The 815-nt window shown below is 32.5% G+C and overlaps 1 protein-coding gene across 3 annotated transcripts in view; it reads left to right on the top strand.

Annotated features, from left to right (window-relative positions):
- LOC119586254 (protein SMG8-like) overlaps window positions 1-815 on the top strand; it is a 13,378-nt gene that overhangs the window by 2,427 nt on the left and 10,136 nt on the right. The window lies entirely within an intron of this gene.

Below are 815 nucleotides of genomic sequence, written 5' to 3'. Positions count from 1 at the left end.
AGTCTTATCAATGTTCAAGAAGAAGCATTACACAAAGCCATGGCCCCAGCAAATTTCCAATATGATTATGGCAAGATTGAGCTTGCAGACCTAGCAATTTATCTTCAGGTAAAGAACCAGTTCAAGGTCTGCCTGGCCAGAATATAGGTGATGGAGATTTGTTAGTTTTTGCTTAAGGATTGAGGCCATGGCATTGCTTGATGTGGTCCTATTGTTTGTATGAATTGGATTTTTTTTAGCAGTGTGTATGAGAAGCACATCAACAAAATCTAAATGTTCACCAAATTCGGTAACATGGCAATTAGAAAGATAATCAATATTAATAGTGTACATTTGTCTTCTTTCTCTCACATCAGGCAAAGTGGTAAAGAGACCTTTAGAGATTCATTAGATTTTATTTGTTTAATAAAAGTAGTATTAGATTTTTAAAAAGTTACATTAACTATGAATAAATACATTATAAAACATCTTATTTCTTTCACACTGGCCAGCTAGGCCTACTCTTTCATCCTTTATTTTTGAGGAATGATTTGTTAATATACATTATATATTGATGTCATTCACTTGAGTATAGATAAGCTGTTGAATTTGATGAGCTATTGTACTTGATAACAACAGAGATTCATGTGTGAATGGCATAATTTCACAATTGCAGTTTTTACTGAAGAATTCTCTTGCTCAGGTTGCCATTGAGAGTATTTTTTTCTTGTACTGGTACCATACTTGATGCTCCTCATTAAAATATATATTGATAATGTGCAAAGTTACATATGTATGCCCAACAAGAAAACCGGTCATTAATTTTGATCTAATAA

The sequence above is a fragment of the Penaeus monodon genome, chromosome 21, assembly GCF_015228065.2.
Source record: "Penaeus monodon isolate SGIC_2016 chromosome 21, NSTDA_Pmon_1, whole genome shotgun sequence".
NCBI lineage: Eukaryota > Metazoa > Arthropoda > Malacostraca > Decapoda > Penaeidae > Penaeus > Penaeus monodon.
The sequence above is the reverse complement of the archived record's forward strand: the minus strand, read 5'-3'. Positions and strand labels throughout refer to the sequence as shown.